This window comes from Ochotona curzoniae, unplaced genomic scaffold (assembly GCF_017591425.1).
Source record: "Ochotona curzoniae isolate NIBS_2020 unplaced genomic scaffold, NIBS_Ocur_1.0 contig_2318, whole genome shotgun sequence".
Taxonomy (NCBI): Eukaryota; Metazoa; Chordata; class Mammalia; order Lagomorpha; family Ochotonidae; genus Ochotona; species Ochotona curzoniae.
Window position 1 is genome coordinate 6,681,235 of NW_024465419.1, and position 20,409 is coordinate 6,701,643.

General features: G+C 36.4%; 1 protein-coding gene and 1 pseudogene across 1 annotated transcript in view; one reads left to right on the forward strand and one right to left on the reverse strand.

Annotated features, from left to right (window-relative positions):
• Positions 1–944, forward strand: part of LOC121151345 — a 52,320-nt pseudogene extending 51,376 nt beyond the window's left edge.
• SNTG1 (syntrophin gamma 1) overlaps positions 1–20,409 on the reverse strand; it is a 584,956-nt gene that overhangs the window by 455,606 nt on the left and 108,941 nt on the right. The window lies entirely within an intron of this gene.

Sequence of the window (20,409 nt, forward strand, 5' to 3'; positions counted from 1 at the left end):
ATAAATTTTGGCAGTAAAAGCATCTGAACAATATTACATTTTTATAGTCAATGTCTATGAGACATTTTTCCATTTATTCAGATCTTTGCTAAATTATTTTTAATTTCCAGAATGCATATTTCTGCGCATCTGATTGTCTTGCCTCACTGAAATAAGCAAGCAAGAGTCCTATCTCCTGGTTACTATTTGGGAAAATTACCATATTTAAAAGAGAGATGCTTCAGATGTAACAGTTGAAGTAAAAGTCATGTAGTAGCCTAGGTCTCTAGCACAAAAGGACAGGTGTTTTTATAAGACAACGACCACATGAAGAGGCAGGGAACACACCATGTGACAGGATGGCATCTTGCAGCTGGATGCAGCCCAGCAGCTGGGGAATTTCCTGACAGCACCTACTTGGGCTTCTCGCTTATCCAGGCAGGTTCAAGCTAGAAAACTTGTCAGGTGAATGGATCCTTTTGTTTCACTTCAGGGAAAATGAGTCCCCAAGAAGGGATGTCATTAAAAAAAAAAAAAAAGGCACATATGCACTTCTGTCCAGGAAGTTCACTACCAACAAACTACATCAGAGCAAAAACAAGATGATTAGTGACGTTCTTTATCTTGGTAAGGTGACCGTGCCAAAGACAGAGGTTATGGAAAAACTAGCCAAAATATATAAGACATCTCCCAGTGTCACCTTTGCATCTGGATACCTAACTCACTTGGATAGTGTCAAGACAACAGACTTTGACATGATTTATGATTACTTAGATTATGCTAAGAAAAATGAACTCAGACTTGAAAAAAAATGGCCTATATGAGAAGAAAAATATCTCAAGAAAACAGCAGAAATAACATGATAACATGAAAAAAAATTGTGGAATGGCCACACCTATGTTGCTGCTGGCAAAAAGCCAAAGGAGTCAAGAATTTGCAGAGGCTTAATCTGTGGTGTTTTGTGAATTCTTCATGGGAATTAATAAACTGTAAAAGGCTTGAAAAAAATCACAGAGGATGTACTTATCTAGATGCCAGTTACAGAGTGTGAAATATTGTTGGAAAACCACCAAAAAAAAAAAAACTGGAGTAGAAATATTTTCATCTGTATTTTAGAGTAACTGCAACCTTGTTGAAACCTTTGTTTTAGATTTCTTTCTTTTTTATATATATTATTTTATTTTATGACACAGTTTCATAGGCTCTGGGATTCTCCCAATTACTCCCCAAGCCCTCCCCCAGTATTTAATTCCTCCATATTGTTGCAGTACTACAGCTCATAAACAATCATTATTCCTTCATTGCTGGCAAGGACCATGCAGAGTCCAGGCTCATACTGTCCAGATAAATTCAACAGTTTCTTTGGGAGACCACCCTTGATCTGAAAGTAAAGCTGGCAGAATATCATCCCCTCCGATGAAAAGCCATAACACAACTTCAACATCAATATTCAACATCATGAAGTTAATTGACATGGTTTTGAGTGACCCATATGGTAGAAAATGCAAATTCTTAACCACATCCTATAACTACTTCATTGATATCTCAAGTTTAGTATATACCTTAAAATGTTTAATATAAACCTTAAATGGTTATAGGGTACTATTCAGCTGTCTCTTGTCTATTTTGATTTTTATATTTAGCAGCTTATAGTATTCAAGTGTGATTTTTACTGAACTTCGCGAATTTTAGGATAATCCAAACCGGCTTATAACTCTAACAAGCCATATGTTAATGATTGAAGAGTAGAACAATTTTGCAGAAGTGCAAGACAATAAAGTTGTGCTATTTAAAGCCACCTAGTGTATGACACTATGATAGAGTAGCCTTAGGAACCTAATAGAGTTTTCTCTCTGTTCACTGATCTTCATTTGAGGGATAATTCTCAGTGGAAATCTACTCGATGTAATTTTTGAATTGCAGATAGCTCATGCACAGATAGAAAACTTGAATTTAAACCTTCATCTTACAGGCTGCTGGCTCACTTAGCATGTCTATAATTTAAAATAGCTTCCTGTGTGGACATGGGTACACACTTGTCTTTGTAAATATAATGTCTGCTGCAGCTGGCATTGCAGGGCACTGGGTAAAACCATTGACTGTGATCCTAGTATCCCACATGATCACTCGTTCAAGTCCTGGCCGATCCAGTTCCCAACCACCTCCTTGCTAATGTGCCTCAAAAATAGCAGAGGATGGACTAAGTCCCTGCATCCCTTCCACACATTTGGGAGCCCTGGAAGAAGCGCTTGGACCCCCTGAACTAGTCACTTTTAAGCGGTTGAGGCCATTTAGGAAGCAAATCAGCAGTGGAAAAATCCTCTCTCTCTTTCTCCCACCTCCCCTCCCTTTGCTCTTTGTAACTTGACCTCTGCCTTAAAAATTAACTTTAAGACAATATTTGCTAGTATTGTTTCACTTATTTTTTTCCAAAACACTCATGCATGTGCTTTAATGACTTTTTCCCTTATTGCCCTGACCAGAATTTCTACTACATAGATGAATTTAAGTGATCACTATAGATCCTTGCCTCGTTCCCGACTTTAGGGGGCAGATACTTAACCTTTCATTACTAAATAAAACATGAGTTATAGATGCTACGCACTCAATCAGGTGGAGAGATTTTTATTTCTAGCTTCTTCAGTGTGTATGCGTGTGTGTGTGTGTATGTGTGTGTTTTATCACCAAACATATTGGGTGTACAAATGTATTTTCTCAAATTTAAAAATATTCCAAACAGGTTTTTTTTTTAATGTTTATTCCATTTATATGCAAAATTTAAGTCAATTTATTTTTAGGAGTTAAAAAAAATCTTACGATTTGGGGATAAATAGAATATTGCATTATGGTTCTTGAATTTCATAGCAGATTTGTAACCTTATATTCTTAAGCAATACTGATACATATTTCTTTTTTTATGCCTTTCTGATCTGCTTTTGATAACAGGATAATAATGTCCACATACAACAAACTGCTGTGGTCTTCTTCATCTTCTGTTAGTGAAAACCTTGTGAAGGATTTCACTATTTCTTCAATATCGCAGTGGGCTGGACTTTTTGAGCAGCTGAACTAGAGATTTTCCTTGTGGAAAGTTTTTACTTACGTTCCATCTTTATGTATTTATAAGTGGGGAGAAAATATTAGAGTACATCTGTTCTCTCTGTCTTTTCTTCCTTCCTTTGATGGGTCTTCCCTTCCTTCTTTCATTTTCCATGATAGAGTTTCATAGGCGTAGGAATCTCCCCATTCCATTTGACCTTTCTCCTTTCCCATTCTCTCCCACACCATGTTTTCCCCATAATCAACAATGTTCACAGATCCAACATTCTGCTATTTAAGTGTATCGTGGCATTGTAGATATGGACAATGGTAGAAAGTGTGGTATCCTATTGGCGGTCCTTTTATTCAGGAGTAAAGATGTATAGTGTAATGTATTTTCACTTTCAGTTATGTTTGTCTCCATTATACAGTTCATCTGCAAGAATATATGCACACCTGTCTACCTATATATCTTTTTGTTTTGTATTTTCCATGAATGTTGACTGATATTTGAGAGAATATGTAATATTTATCCTTTTGGAATTGACTTATTTCAGTGAAAACAACAGTCTCTAGTTGGAACCATTTTGTTACAATTGGTGGAATTTTTTTCTTTTTTTGGTATATGTAGATATCCATTTCCTTTTTCAATGGATATCTGGGTTGTTCCCATATTTTCACTATTGTGAATTGTGCTGCCATAAATATGAGGTGTATGTCACTTTTCCAAATGTATATTTCACATTCTGGATATATTCCCAGTAGTGAGAGGCCTGGGTCACATGGTAGCTCAGTTTTCAATTGTCTTAATGCTCTCCATCATGAATTCCATAGTGGTCGTACTAACTTACACCCCTACCACATCCATACCAGCAGATGTTGTTAGTAGATTTTCAAATGCAGGCCTATCTCACTGGAGCTAAGTAAAACTTAATTGTTCTTATTTGTATTTCCCCTAATAGCTAAGAGCCTGATCTTTTTTTTTTTCATGTCTATTACCCATTTTAATTTATATTTTTCAATACTGCCTGCCCGTCTCCTTCATAGATTTATTAAAAGGATTGTTTATGTTGCTAAATTTAGAAACTTCTTGCAAATCCAAGTTATTAGTCCCCTATCTGCTGTGTATGTACAATGATTTTTTTTTTTTACCATTTTACTAATTGCTTTTTTGCCTTATTGATTGTTTGCTGTGATGTACAGAGGCTTGTTACTTTGAAGTAGTTTTATTTGTTCCTTTTGGTTTTGCCTGTGCTTTTGGTAACTTTTCTTTTCTTTTCCTTCTTTTCTTTTCTTTTCTTTTCTTTCCTTTTCTTTTCTTTTCCTTCTTTTCTTTTCTTTTCTCTTCTTTCCTTTTCTTTTCTTTTCTTTCCTTTCCTTTCCTTTTCTTTTCTTCTCTTTCTTTCTTTTCTTTGACAGAGAATAGAGAAAAGGGGAGACAGAGGGAACGATCTTCCATTCACTGGACCATTCCCCCAGATGTCCGCAATGGTCGGAGGTGAAGCCAGGAGTCAGGAGCTTCTTCCAGGTCTCCTGTGTGGACGCAGTGTCCCAAGGCTCTAGACCATCTTCTGCTGCTTTCACAGACCATAAGTAGGAAGAACGATGGAACTAGAGCAGCTGGGAAATGACCTGATGCCAAAAAAGTGATCCCTGTCCTTGCAGGCATAGGGTTAGCCAATTGAGTCATCACACCAGGCCCTTGGTGAGATCTTTACCAATATTTAGATATGGTAGAGTGTTTCCTATGTTTTTCTCTATTGATCAGATGATTTGTGGGTTCATATTTAGTTATTTTATTCATTTAGAGCTGATCATTGTATAAGGTGATAGGAGGGCATCTTGCTTGTTACTTCTGAAGGCTGATATCCAACTGTCCCAACAGCATTTCTTCATGAAAGCAACCTTTGCACCTGGGTTATGTTCCATCTTCTTATCAAAGATTAGTTGGTTATACATGATTGAGCTCACTTCTTGTGGTTCTGTTTCATTGATCTTTTCTGGTACAAGTTTTGGTAGACATTGTACTTCAAAGAATTGCTGAATTTGATGCAATTTATTAAAACAGTGAGTACTTAGATCTGATCAGAATACTTCTCATGGTCCTATTCATATTTGTGTAATTAGCAATAGTAAATTCTCTTTCATTTCTAATGGTGCTAACCTGGATATTCTCTCCCCTTACTTTTTTCTCTGTAGGTTTATTGCTTTAATAAAATTTCCTAATTCACTATTTTCAATTTCATTGACTTTCAATCCAATTTCTTTTAAAAAATATTTTGGATTTAATTTATATATCTCATTTCCAAGGTAGTAAAATTAGATTATTGAGTTTACATATGTCTTTATTTCTAATAAGCACATAAAATTGATATTTTAAAACTAAGCATTGATTTTGATACTTGCTACACATTTTAATAAGTCGTGTTTTGTTTTCCATACAGTTAAAAGATTTTAAATGTTACTTTACAAGGCTTGCTTGGTCCGAGGCGCTCTTGATCATTCTCCAGCTGTCTTTCTGTTACTGATTTCCGTTTTCATCTCACTGTGGCCTGGGAATAGGTTTTACATGATTTCTATTCTAAAATGATTAAGATGTGATTTATAACTCAGAATGGGATTCACTTGATGAATAGCCCATGTGAATTTGAGAAAAAGTGCATTCTGCTGTTGTTTGATGAAATATTTTATAGATGCCAATTAAACTAATTTGACTAATTGTGCTGTTTACCTCTACTGTGTGCTAGCTGATATCAGTCTCCTGCACCTGTCCATTTCTTGATGGAGGCATGATGAATCATGACATGCAAAAATGCCTTCATTCATGTGTCCCTAGAGTGCTCTCACTTTGACATATTTTGATGCTCTGCTATTAGATATGAGGATTATTATGTAATCAAATGAATTCATCTCTGTTATTACTTATGGTTTTTCTTTAACTGAATATCATATGTTTTTGAAATATGATTTGTCTGAAATTAAATTTTTAATACTCCTTATAAGGAAACAAATACTGATTATTCTGATTTGTTTAGTCTTTCTTTGGATTGGTGCTGATTTAGCATATTTTCCTACAACTATTTCCAAGTAGTCTCTGTGTATTTCATGTGTGTTTCTCCTTTTTCAAAAGATGTGTTTTTTTTTTCACTTGAAAGACAAGGAGGGAAATGGAGGGAGGGTGAGAAAAGTGTCTTCCATTCAATGCTTCACTCCCAAACAGCTATAATAGTAGTGCTTGTTGTGCTGACGTTAGGAGCCAATTACAGATAGCCTTTTAGTTGACAGATGTCTTTTAGTTTTAATGTACAGATGTCTTTTAGTTGACATTTTGTAATACTAATTTTAAAGTGATTTTTTTCATCGTTAGCTTAACATTTATAGTTAGGTTTCTCTGGAAATTTATTTTTTTCTTTTTTTTATCATTATTCTCCCTTTTAACATGATTCCCTCTTTTCTTTTGGTATATCATACTGCTCCTTTTTGTTTTACATTTTGCAATGATTTAGGGTGCTGAAGTTCTGCTCAGATATGTAACAGAGTTCTTTGCTTCAAGGATATTGCATGGCAGCTTAGGAATCAGATTGCAAACAATTTCATAAGAAGTTGAGACACTTAAATGTGGACTAGTGCCCTCTGAGAAAAACTCGGTTGAAAAACAACACTCCTCTAAAAACACCAAACTAATTTCCAGTTGGATTTCATATAAAAACATCAGTTTCGCTGTGTTGCTGGAGTCCACATTAGTGCTGAAGAATAGAAAGTAAAGGCTAAACAGAGCTCATCAATTAACTGACAATGTTAGTTTCACGATGCTTATTTACTATTCATTTTTTTATTAGGAGCTAACATTTTTTTTTGTAATTTTTAATATACTGCTGAAGAATAAAGGGTATACTTAAAATCATGAGTACATAAGGTAATGGATATTTTAAAAAGAAAGTAAATTGGATTTTTGAAATAAATAAACACGACTGCAGATACAAGACAGATGAAGTGTGTATTGTAATGATGCAGAAAAGGATGGCAGAATCTCCAGACACATTGCTAGTTTTTACACAGTCACTAGAGTTGACAGATAGATAATATATCAGGGATTGTCTCTCTATTTTCACTTCTTAGTTTGAAAATGTGAAGAATTCAAATTTCCCTCAGTCTTACTGTTTTTAGTCTGGTCTAACACCTTAGTTTTGAGGAGGATGGACTAACATTTAGAGAAGTTAATAGATTATTATTTTCTTTGAGAAATAAAATTTATGCATATAATACCATTTCTGTGAGTAAAAACAAAAATGTGTTTATTTAGTATACAGTATTCTTAAAAGTATGACTATTTTTAATGGTACTGGTTTCTCAAATAATTCCAACACAAATACTCTCTCAGGTAGTACTCTAAGCACATTGAAATGGGTATTTTTATTCATTTTATTTTATAAGAACCTGAGAATGATTCTGAGGAGCTAAATTAGGATTTATCAAAAATTTTCATTAAACATATTATCTCAACTACTGATTTTTGAAGATTCCATGGACCATCTTCAGGTCAGATCTACAAGGCCTGGAGGAAGCAGATAAAACTGATACTCATTGCAACAATGCGTCAAACTTCTAAGAGAAGTTATCTGAGAAAGGGCATAACTCAATTTGCCCATCATTTTGCAGTTTCATAGTCCAAATGATGTGGTCACACTGGGCTGAACTCTGACGTGGTTGCTGGATGGCAGAACAGGTGCACAGTAGGATCTCTTGGTGAGCAAGGGAGCACAGAGAACATTTCCCTTGAATCTGAGTTTTATTTCTTATGCTGTAGATATGGCCACACTAAACCCAATTTTATACATGTTTATGTATTTTATATTTTTTAACTGAAGAGGCAGGGAAACAAAAAGAGACAGAACTCCCACCCACAGGTTCATTTCTAAAGTACCTACCATAGCCATATCTGAGCTAAGCCAAAGATGGGAACTTTGAGGTCAATTTGGGAACCTGGAGGTCTTCCTGTGACAGGAATCCAACTGCTGGAGCCATTGCCAGAGTCCTCCCACTGTCTGTATTAGCACAAATTTTAAATGATCCACCTGGCACACGGACCACAACACTCTAATATAAAATGCCATATCATAAACTGTAGGAACAGCAGGTCAACAATTTTCTCCTTTATTTTATTTTTTTTTAAGATTTACTTATTTTCATTGAGAGATCCACAGAGAGAAGCAGAGACAGAATGATCCTCCATTCTCTGGTTTGCTTCCCAAACTGCTGCCATGGCCAAAGCCAAGCCCATCTGAAACCCAAAGCCAGGAGCCTTTTCCCATACAGATGCAGGATCCTAAGGCCCTCGGCCACTCTGCGCTGGTTTTCCTAGACATAACCGGGGAGCTGAATGAGGAGCAGAGAATCCGGGACATGAACCAGCTGATAGCCAATTTTGGCTAGCTAACTCAGTAGCTTAGCTGCTAAACCAAACATCTTTCTTACTCTAATTTTTTAAACTTAGAACTCTTAAGCTTTATATCTACATAAATGATAATTAGGAATATACTGAAGCACCATGGCCAATTAGCCCAGTTTGTTAGAGAATGATTCTATGCTAAACTCAAAAATGTGAATTTTTTAAACCTTTTATCTTACAGCCTAAGAAAATCTAACATATTCCTAAATCTACAATGAGGATATTAAACTCAGAATTTGGTGCACTCAAAGAAAGCAATTTGTCCTAATAAAAATTACATTTAAAATTTTATGGCAACAATAAAGTCTAAATAGAACAGTACTAATGTGGATAAAAAATCTAGAATTTATTTTAATAAAGGTAATAACTTGGCTCTTATTTCTGTGTCAAAAGTAAAGACAAGATAAAAAAATCTAAAAAAGTAATGAACACAGAGAAATTTGAAATAATGCAAGATTTAATAACCAACATGTCTGGGAGTCCAAAAATTGTTTCTTTTGCTAGTTGTATGTGCTAAATGAAAACCAACAAGAAAGAAATGTTAACATTACTTGTTTTTGCTAAATAAGCACAAACAAAGAACAAAGACATCCAAGGATCGTCCATCTTTGATTCTATTTGATGGCTTAGTTTAGGTTTATTTAATTAAATGCAACTGAATGAATGATTACTCTTGGCCCATGTCTTGGCAATTTTTATATTCAGTTTAGAATTATGATGGCCAACTTTATAAATTTCAGAAGCTTATTTTTTTAAAAGATTTATTTTTATTATTTTTTTATTGGAAAGGCGGATATACAGAGAGGAGAGACAGAGAGGAAGATCTTCCGTCCGATGATTCACTCCCCAAGTGAGCGCAACGGCCGATACTATGCCAATCCGAAGACAGGAGCCTCTTCCGGGTCTCCTACACGGATGGCTTTGGGCCATCCTCGTCTGCTTTCCTGGGCCACAGGCAGGGAGCTGGAAGGGAAGCGGGGCTGCCGGGATTAGAACCGGTGCCCATATGGGATCCCAGGCGTGCAAGGTGAGGACCTTAACCACTGCGCCACCGCGCTGGGCCCCAGAAGCTTATTTTTTAAAGGAAGAGAATTAAGTTATCATTTGATAAATGAAGATTATAGTTAAATATCTGGGAATGGCTATTTTTCCTGTTGGATTAACCTTCAAAATTATGAGCTTGCAACTCTAAGATTATTTATAGGATGAATACCAGGTAGATATGTAGAAATCAGATTGAGTATAAGAATGACTCAAGGGTCAATCATAATAACAGAATCAAGAGTTTGACAGCATAAAGGATCTTGGGAATAATCTAGTTTGAAAGTCCATGAAGTACAGTTTCAGCAGCAAGTCTAATTTTTCACCCATTATTTAGGGCATGCAAAAAGTCAAGAAGGAATATTATTCAATGGAAAATGGACATGACTTAAAAATGTAACTTTCAGTGTACATAAATAGGTTTATTGGAGCAGACACAGGCTCATTTGCTCACAACACTGCCTGTTTCCTCATGTAGTCAGGTTGAGTAGTTGCAATTAATATTGTAAAACCCTTCCAAAGGATAGAGTTGCATTGTTTGGGTCAGTTACCAAAAATGGTATTAACCCTGGGTGGTTTTGAAGTTTTCTTCACACAAGTAAGTAATCTTACAATTCTGGTGACCTGTGCTAGGACCTGAAAATCGTTCATATCCGCTGGTATCCCATGCAATGGCCTGACTACATTGGGAGTCCTCCAACTGTGTGCCTCCTATCCCTGCATCTCTTCTATTCTAACAGAATCATGCATCTATAAAGTTTACTCTAGAAGGAGTTAGAGTGTTTGATTGTCAACAATTATATGACCGACGACGTGCAATTCTTCCGTGAGGTAGACTACATGACTAATCTGATAGTAATATGTATTTTTTTTTGATCTTATTATCTCTGCTCTAGAAATGAAGACATTGAATATCAAAAGACAAAAGGAAAGCCTCCCAAGTTGATAAGGTGTTCAACTAGAGTATTAACTCATGCTTTTTTGTTTAGAATGAAGTGCTTTGCACCTGCACCCTTCTGTCTCTCAGGATGGTGTGTTTTCTATTTGTACGGTACCTAGCAAAAGACAGATCATCACATCCTTATGCTCCAGCAATTTATGTGCCATTCATCTACCTACCTATCATTTATTGATCGCCTACCAATATGTCTGTCATCCATGTATCAACAATCTGCTGTTCCTCATTAACCTGCCATTTATTTACCAATGCATTATCTCTATTTATCTTCCCTCAGCATCTGAAACCTATATCTCTCTAAACCAAAGGGGACTGTTTACGTTTTAGACATTCTCCTAAGTACTTGGCAATTATATCTTTAATTCAGTTAACAGTTGAAAAACGCTGCCAGTGTATAACCAACTTATAAGCTCCTATATTAGAAATTCTTAAAAAAAATCTGTATCTTTTTCGGTTCTTACCAAATGGAAGTACTTAAAGGCTAATTTGGTGAAACAATGTGTTCATCTGTTTGTAAAGTTAGATAACATGTTGTAAGTTTCGTAGTTGTGGGGAACCCAAAAGTAATCCAAGATTATGCCTCCAGATTGCTATATTCATTTGTGGTTCTCAAATGAGAGTACATTTTGGATTATTTGTAGGGCTATTAAGTAATACAAGTTCTGGGCTTTGTGCCACACTTCCTGAGTCACACGCTCTACGTGAGTTCAGCAAATTCCCCATTCAAAGCAAAGGTGTCACTCATATATTTCTGTACAGAAGGATTACCCAAAGCCTATTTCTTAGCTTATTTCCATTTTTGAGAATACTGATATACTCACATTTAATTGTATTTGTAATGCATTTAAGCCAGGCTTAACAGAGATAAAGAGTAAATTTGAAAGACTCATAATTTTTTAAAAAAAGATATGTTAAGCAAAAAGGATTAATTATTTTCTCTAAAATGCAACTTGGCAAATTGTTCCCAGCTCTTGGATGAAAATATTGGCACTCTATGATGGAGCTGATAAATCTTGGTCAAGCATATCCATGGTTCTTGTAACTTAGAACTACAGTCCCAATGTCATGATCAATTAAGAATTGTCAGTGCCTGCTGTGGCTGGTAGGGAGTCAAGCTTTTGTGCACTGCTCCTTTCATTACCATGATGCACACTGAGGTCAGACAGTGGCCTTTTGGAGGTTACTCACACCAGCTAGAGTCAAAGGAACGCACAGTTTATTTTCGCTAATTTATCCAAAGACACTTGCTTCATCAAGTATTTGATAAACCAGCCAGATTTTGTAAACTCACAGTAAGGGATGAGGAGTTATGGGAAGAGTTTCTAGTAATCATTAAAGTGATGTAAATCTTCCTGATGCTAGTATATATACATAGTTTTAATTTGTGCCTCAGTAAAAAACAAACAAATAAAAAAAAAACAACTAATTTTATTCCCTGCTGTACAAGAAATTATTGCAGAAGCCTTCAAGGTCTTTGTAAGATGATATGAAATATCAGGATAATTTATTTTGGCCTCACTCCAGATTTGCTAATATGCAAAATTTACATTTTGATAAGCTCCCCAAAGTGATTATTTTCTGTATTAAAATTTGTGACTGCATAAAATTGCATTACCTTCATTTTTAAAAATATAACGAAGAAAACTGATAGAAAGGAGGAAAGAAATGTGATAAATTATGAAATAAAGCTGACAATTTTGACATAATTATCATTTATGAAATAAAAAATTGAACCATTGTAGGAATCAATAGCTAGTAGTTTTTGGTCGCGATGCAATGGCTTACATTTTTCAACGGCTAAATAGAAAGTAGCTGGTAAATTAAAATGAAATATTTACACGTATGCTTCAATCCTAAAAAAATAAGCGTCTTGAAACGCATCTGATCATTTCTGGACATAACTTATTGCTTATTATTAAAGGCATAGAGTTCAAACTTTTCATTGCTTAGGCATTAAGGAATTATGAGCAAAAGTAACAATGACACTCAAATTAGAGACAGAAATACTCCATGATGGATTAGCATTTGAGAAGAGGTGTTTGACCCAAGCTCTGAATTCTATCAAAGCAATAAAGTGAATTTTTAATGCAGGAATTATTAATGGCACCCTTTCTGTAAATTTTCAAAAAAGGACATATTTCATACCATAGTTGCCTTCCAGTATGATGTTAATTTGTCCCTGCATTATTAAGACACGATGTGAGTGAAAGTACAGACTTCCTAATACCAAGGAACAATGTGCTGTGTCCATCCTTCGCTTACGACCTGTTCCCATAGTCAGGTCTTTTAATGTACTAAAGATAACCCGCACAAATTATGCAGAAATTGTTATTATCAACTCCATACAAAATGATGTTTTAATAACAGATTTTTTAAAATTCTCTGAAATTCAATTATTGGTTGAAATCATGTGAATCTTCAGATAAATGATAAGACTTCACATATTGGGCCCAGCGTGATAGCCTAGTGGTTAAAGTCCTCACCTTGTACGCCCGGGATCCCGTATGATTACAGGTTCTAATCCAGGCTGCCTGCTTCCCATCCAGCTCCCTGCCTGTGGTCTGGGAAAGCAGTAAAGGACGGCCCAAAGCCTTGGGACCCTGCACCCGTGTGGGAGACCCAAAAGAAGCTCCTGGCTCCTGCCTTCAGATTGGCTCACCTTTAACCATTGTGTCCACTTTGGGAGTGAATCATTGGACGGAAGATCTTCTCTATCTCTCCTCCTCTCTGTACATCTGACTTTACAATAAAAATAAATAAATTGTTTCAAAAAAGGCGTCACATATCAAGAAAACCCTATTTCATTACAAATCCCTAAGAAGTTTCCATTGGAAAACTAGAAATGGCAAGTTTCTGCTAAGTACAATCACATTCCATGGTTTCCATAGGTTTATAAACACATAAGATAAGTCTATTTTTAAAATTTCTGCTTTTGGTTATTTAGAGGATTAATCTTTCCCCAGAAAACTTTAAACAGTGTGTGTGTGTGTGTGCGTGTATTTGTGCGTGTGTGTGTGCGCGTGGCTGAGGTTGAGAACCGCCACTGCTTCAAGCAGAGATGAACAATGCATTCCCTGTACACTTGGCCGAACTCCTAAGGATAGATCAAGTAACACCGCACACGTGAGAAAGATGGTTAAATACGGCATCTGGGCAGTAGTCTTGTAACAGACAGGAGAGAGCAAAGTAGACATGGTGGCTATTCAATGGGATACAACCATGGCTCCACTGCCTGCTCATTGCATCTGGGGTGAGAAAGACTGAAAGGAGAGTTTAGATGACAAAAGATGTACAAATTTTAATCCGATAAAAAGCATGATTTAAAGGGAAAATTAATCTTGACAATTAAAGATGCTACAGAGTGTAATCACTTTTAATATCAATTTCTCATTCTTTTATTGAACGTAATTCTCATTTCTTCTTCTTCTTATACCTTCAGTTTCACAGTGACCTAGCGATGCATTTGCTCTCACTAGAAGCCTTATTTGTTGAAAGTCTCAGCTTTTAAATTCTCACAGCGATGAACACTGGGACACTTTTCTTAACCTCTCCTTCTTGGTTCATTTCATTTTTTTCTTACTGCTTAATATTAAAACATCTGATGATGTCATTTTATTTCAACTATAAATATCCTTTATGCATGCCTACAGACAACATTTTTAAAAATCTTTTATTTATTTATTTATTTATTTATCTATTTATTATTATTATTATCATCATTTTATGATACAGTTCCACAGCTTTCTGGAATTTTCCTTATCCCCTCCAAATACCCCCTCCACCAAGATCCTCTTTATCATTGCTCAAGTATGGTTCTTCATACACAGTCATACGTCCATCATTGTGGGCACGGACAATGGCAGAGAGTCCAGCATCCTATTGTCAAGATACAATGAACAGTTTCATTGGGAGTCCATCTTTGTCTGGAAGTGGAGATGTATACTACATTGTATCCTCACATCTGGATATGTTAGTCTCCATTTCACACTTACTATACATCCACTTAAATGAAAAGTCACAATACAAAATCAGTAGGAAGAAAAAATTGAAATCTACAATGCCATGAAGTTAAATAACATGTTACTAGATATGACAGTCTCCATTACACAGATACTGTACATCCCCTCAAATGAAAAGCCACAAAACAAAATCAACAACAGGAAGAAAAAAGAAATTAACAATACCATGAAGTTAAGTAACATGCTACTGAATGATTAATGTGTTGCTGAAGAAATGAAAAAGAAAATCAAGAGCCTTCTTGAAGGAAATGATGCTTCTGTATGATCTATGAGTCACTGAATAATTTAATCAGAAGAAATTGTTTTGAAGAGATGAAACTAACAAAAGCAAACACATCAAAATCCATGAGATATAGCTTCTTCTGCTTTTTGTTGGTGAAGTGTGTCTCTTCTAGACAAAAAATAGATGGATTTTGTTTTTAATCCAGTCCAAGCTTAAGCCATCTACATTCAGGGTTAATATGTATGCATGGTACTTTGGTCCTGTCATTTTAGGAATGGGTTGTTCTTTGATTTAGTCTTCTGTTATCATTTTACTGGGATGTTCTTCATATTTGTCTTTGGTTTTATTGGGTGCTGTTCCTCTTCTTTGTCAAGAGAACATCTTGAAATATCCTTTGTAGAGCAGGTTTGGAAGAGGCAAATTCTTTTAAATTTTCTTTACTGTGGAAGAATGTTGTTTCATTTTCAAAGACAAAAGAAAGTTTTCCTGGGTATGTTATCCTAGACCAACAATTTTTTTTTCTGTTCGAATCTGTAATATGTCACTCCAATCTCTTCTTGACTATCGAGTTTCCTATGAGTTTAATTAGCATTCCTTTATATGGCAGTTGTTTTTTTTTTTCACGTGCACATTTAAGGATCTTTTCCTTATGTTCAATTGAAGAAAGCTTGATGATCATGTGTCATGAAGATCACTTTTGATCAAGCCTGTTGGGAGTTCTGTTCCCATCCTGGATGTTGTTTCGCAATTCTTTCTCTAGATAAGGAAATTTTCCCTCATTATTTCATTAAATATATTTATAAACTCAGTTTCTCTTTCTGCACCTTCTGGGACTCCTATAACTCTTATATTAGACCTTCTAATAGTGTCTTTCAATTCTTGAATACTTCTTTGGCCTGATCTAGCTCTGTTTCTAGCTTTTTGCTTGCTTCCCCCAAAAGTATCATGAAAAATCATAGTATTAGTGATAATTTTAAATATATGATTTGATTTTTCTTTTATAGATTTCTTATTGTTTCATTTATACCTGTGTCTAAAAATGATACACATATCATATAGTATGTTTTATTTCTTAAATATGTCATTTCTTAAAGATTTACTTACATGTTTTTAAAAGACAGATATACACAGAAAGAGGGAGAGACAGAAAGAAACAGAAAGAGAGATCTGCTGGTCCACTCTCTAAATGGTCCTCATGCGTAGTACTAGCGGAGGTTGAAGCCAGACTCCAGGAGTTTCCTTCAAGTCTCCCACAGACATAGGAGAGCTCTAAACATGTGGGCTGTCTTCCACTACTTTTCCCAGGCTGCTGGCAAAGCGCTGGATAGCAACACAAATCTGCATCCATGTGGGCTGTTGGCATTGCGGACAGCTTCAGTGTAACGCACTATGCCAGCCCCCAGATGTTTTATTTTTACAACCACCCTTTCCCTTTCCTTCCACACCATTCATTAAATGCAGCAGAGGAATGGTTAGTTTTGAAGATCGCGCTTGATCCAAGTAACCATTAACAAATTAAGTTCAATAGCTGTATTAATCTAAGACATTATAATTTTAATAAGAAAGTAACAAGTACACAATACCAGGACAGAAAACAATGCTACAGCAAATAGTAAATATTATAACTGTGTATGTGTCACTTATGTCTGGTGCTCTCTGACCAATACAAATGAGAGAGAACTAGAGATGTGTATTTAAATACAATGGGTTTTCCTACTTGGCATAAATATTACAGCCTGTTTCTATCTGAAGGGGATGTGCATCCCTCTACGTCAGCAGGTTCAGCTAAGCCAACAAGGCTAGCCGCCAGTGACCATGAGATCAGCTGGGTTACCTGTTCTGCCTGTTCAGAAAGTGCTAGCCATGCCACCTGTTTTGAGGTTGCACTTTCCTTTCAGGTTTAGGTTGTGCACATCCCTGAGCCCAAGTAAGGCATTTTGGTTCTAACTTCAGAACCTCAATGTGACCTCCAGGAGTGAGTGTATACCATCGTCTGCATAGCTTCCTCTTGGGCCCAGAGATCCGGGCCTTGTGCAGAGAAGCATTTAAAGAAGGTCAGGTTTCACTTGTTCTGCTTCCTTCCACTCATCTGTCAGTTAGCAAAGAGCAAGTTCTAAGTTAATGAAAAGCAAGTTTATCTTTTTTTTTTTTAAATTGTGATATAGTTTTAAGTATAAAACACCCAGATTTCTAGAAGAGATGTAATATAAACAGAAATAATTGGATTAAAATATAAACAAGAAAACTCACATCTATTCCCTTGCCTAGACTAGTAAAACAAATTAAGAAAATAGGAGACAAGAAAATGAAATGACTAATGAAAGAAATAGGGAAAGATGAAAAGACGATAGCCTGCTCGTGTGATTAAGTCTAGGTAGAAGAGATGAGATAGCATACCTTAACCAAGGGCAGTGGCCTGAAATAAACCCCATTTGAGAGAAGAAAAGGGTTTGGTGCTTACAATGGGTTTTTCATTCCAGAAATTACTTATCAGATGCATTCCAAGTGGAAACTAAGATAAACATGAGATTATTTTCCATTTGGTAAATACATATTAATGCTTAATCTCCCAAGAACACTTAAATGCTACTCTAGAAAGAAAGCAGCTGTAATTAAAGTAATTTGGCATGACCTTTCCTTGATAAATGATAAATGATAACTGTATAAAGGTAAAATTAAAGGACGTTCCTTAAGTACCAACTGCTCATGATAACTTTATTGTTGTTACAGTCAGAATTGTACTCCCGAATTAGACAAGAGCTTTGAAATCAGACTAAAAAATGTAAAAGGGGAATTAGAAAATATTTCTGTTGCAGTTTTTCAAAATTCATTCATGCAAATGTTTTAAATTCCTGGAATATGGATGTGGCAAAAATTGCTTGTATTTCAAAATGTTTAGCAAGATAAACAGTCAATTTCATTTTTTTAAAAAAATATTCCTACCTAGTTGTTTAAGGTGCAAAGGGTCAAGGGCTATAGCAGAGTGGGTAAGACCATTGTTTCCACACTAATATCATCACTTTTTCCCCTGTATCTGGGGTCGGGGAGAAACAAAGGGAGAAGTTCCACCCAGCCTCCCACCCATGACAGGTCCCCGATGTGAGGCATGCTCCGAGGGTCCTGCTGAAGCAGTTTTGATAGTTCAATAGTTCTGAATTGCTGCCAATCTCGCTATTCCAATCACAATGAGCTCTCTTCAGAACCCACTGGCTGACATAGTCTCTTCATGGTTGGGGTTCTAAGATCAGCAGTTCAGTTGAAGGGATCTCCAAAGAAACTTCGTCAGAGGTGAACCCAGACCTGATTCTTGTTTGTGCTTGCCAGTGCAGGGTCTGGCACAGTCCGTCATCGCAGTCAGCTTATGCACATGCTGGTTGTTGCAACTGCTGGGTCAGTTATATTTCCAGCCCTGTCTTCCACGTGAACCGATGGGGGTTATGGAGAGTCGCCCCAGCTAGGCTGCAGCTCCCACTGGTTTGCATGAGGGCCAAGTATGAAGAGGGCAGGATTAAGCTGGCCTACAACACCAATTTCATTTTTTGACAAATTTACTGAAATATATAGTGGGTGTAGGTGTAGGGGTGTGTGTGTTTTACTTTTTGCATAAAATGAGGAGGAGAAAAAGCACATTAGTTGATGGGAAATTTGATCAGATCAATATTATGGGAATGTGTCTTCTAGACCCTAAGTGCTATGCACAAGCTAACTGCAAGAAAGAATGGCAGTCACACATAGGAGACTAGGATGTGGTCAGAGTTAATGTTCACTGGTCTAGCCTGTTGTGCCAATAGCATCATTGTGCGCATGTCCTGGAGTTTGTCCTGCCCGGGGTTGCCACTGGATGCTCCAAGAGATAAAGGAAAAAATTCAGATATACATAAGAGGGCGACATGGAGAGGAGATATCTAATTTGAAGAGATTATGCTTCAGCAAAAACCATGCCTCTGAGTTTCAGAGAGGGAAATTATTAAAATATCTATACTGTATAATGCACTTGTTATAGCCCACATTGACTGATATCATATTAATGCATCTATCCCCTTTGAAACAACTCTAGACAGAGTTGTTTAAGATTTAGTGGTGGACTCAATATTTATAACTGGATAACCTAATTCATGATTTTGTTCAATGCTGATAAACAACTTATGAGCAATCCAGAGACAAAATGCAAAGGTATCTAAACTTAAGAACATTAAGAACAATGATACACAGCTTTTCTAAGAATGCACAACATTTTCTGAAGGAAAATTATAGTATTTCAAATATAAAGAAATGATCTGAAACTTGAGCATTCTAAATATTCATCTATTATGTTTTTATTCCCAACTTACTATCAAATCCCTTTTTACCTTTGCTTTATTTTTCCTTTTTATAAAGTGAATTCACATTGGAGTTAGGAGCATAGTACTATCTCTTATCCTAACCTTCCTCCTGCTGGTTAAGTCCTTTCTAGCTTCATGCAGTAAGAGTGTAACAAGTATCGCTGAGCTTGCATTATCAGCTTTCCCAGCGAGTTTGTTGGAAACACAGATGCTCAGGATTCACCTTGGTCCTGCTAAACGTTTTCTTTAAAGATTTATTTATTTTTATTGGAAAGTCAGAGAGACAGAAAGGAGGAGAGACATAGAGAAAAATACGCTAACCTGTGATTCACTCCCGAAGTGCCAGTAACAACAGGAGCCATGCAGATCCAAAGTCAGGAGCCCAGAGCCTCTTCTGGGTCTCCCACATGGGTGCAAAGTCCCAAAGTTTTGGGCCATCCTCAACTACTTTCCCAAGCCACATACAGGAGCTGGATAGGAATCTGGCGCACCTGGATTAGAAACAACACCTGTATGGGATCCCAGCACATGCAAGGCAAGGACTTAAATTGCTAGTCTATAACCCCGGCCCCTGGACCTGCTAAATCTTAATCGTCCATTTTAACAAAATCTTATGATATTTCATGTGAAATAATGCTTGAGAAACTCTCTATTACCACACATTGAAAATGCCCTTTTAGTACCTTGAAAAACTATCTGTAGCTTGCAATAAGACTTGACAACTGAAAAAATGCTGGCTGTACAACCCCCTTGTCAAGTAAACTTGATCTGAAAGTGAATTGGGACCACTGAAAGCTGCAAGCAAGACCCTGAAGGTTGTGTGTTTGCAGTTCAAATGAAGAAGCGTAAGTACCCACTAAACAGATGAACTTGCAACACTGACATTTCATAGTCCTTGTTCCCCAGGCTTGCAGATTATGTAATCTCAAATTCTTTACTCTTATATAACTTCTTGTATATTTCATAAGTGTGTGGTCCCAAAAGAGGATGTGGGCTAGTGAACAATGTCTATTGTTAGAACACAATTTTAGGCACTATAAAAGATGATATAATCCTGAGGAAATGAAACTGTAATTCTTCCACATGTATAAAGAATGCTTACTGAGACTGAAGTAGAGGAATGTTTAGCCAATTCACAGATAACAAGCCATGAGCTATGTCACTTATTGAAGTATAACCTGCCTAGTCTGGACCAGATGCAGGTTTGGAAGCTGGCGATTGCTTGACAACTGAGATATCTCCCCTGGACTCTGGGCAGCTCCTGCCTGGTGAGAAGGTGGGTAAAGGAACAAACCATAAAGATGTGTAGGCTGAGAGGGAATTATTTTTAAAATACCTCATCACACAGGCCATTGCATCCTGGAAGAAGCGAATTTCAG